Raw genomic sequence first — 797 nt, 5'->3', positions numbered from 1 at the left:
AAGAATGGGAATGGGTGGGTAGGGAAGTGGGGGGCGCTATGGGGGACTTTTGGGATAGCATTGGAAATGTAATTGAGGAAAATATGTAATAAAAAAAAAGATGGATTTGTTATCATTGGGAGATGAGGCAGGGATTTTGAGGCACTGAGTGGGGACACATAGCAGCTCCCCTCGTATAGGAAGCACTATGTTCTGCTGGCCCTTGTGAAATCTCACCTCCCCACAGTCACTCATGCCAAAATATAAATGTGCTTCCATCTTAAGATCAGATGTCAACAGGAACACTCTCATTTACAACCACAGACGCTCCTGTCATTAACTCCCTGCTAGGAATCATGTAAATTGCTGAGTTGCATGGATTTTGTTGTTATAAATATGGAGACAAAGGTGGGAAAATGTGTGTTTCTTGCTTGTTTGTTTTTTCAGTAGTCCCATGCTAATAGGACCTAAACTATACAGATTACACAGAGAGTCAGACAGCTAGCTGGATGTCTTGTCTCCAAGGGACTCACAAAGGCCGAGAGAATACTCTCAGACAAAGAGTAATCAACTACCATAACCTCAAAAGCTGAGGGGGTGGATGGGGCAAGATGGGACAGGGGAAAGCTTTAGTGAAGTCAATCTCGTTTCAACTTTCTCTGCATGACAGTTGCCACTTGCAGAGCATCCCCTCTTCTTCCCTGCACAAGGCATATGAGCCTTCCTGATGTCTGTAACAAACCGCTTTCCCATCTTCTGGAGGAGACACTAAAGGGTTACAGGACACAGACATGCTCTGGCCAAGCACTTCTTTCCAG

This window comes from Mus caroli, chromosome 12, assembly GCF_900094665.2.
Source record: "Mus caroli chromosome 12, CAROLI_EIJ_v1.1, whole genome shotgun sequence".
Lineage (NCBI taxonomy): Eukaryota > Metazoa > Chordata > Mammalia > Rodentia > Muridae > Mus > Mus caroli.
The sequence above is the reverse complement of the archived record's forward strand: the minus strand, read 5'-3'. Positions refer to the sequence as shown.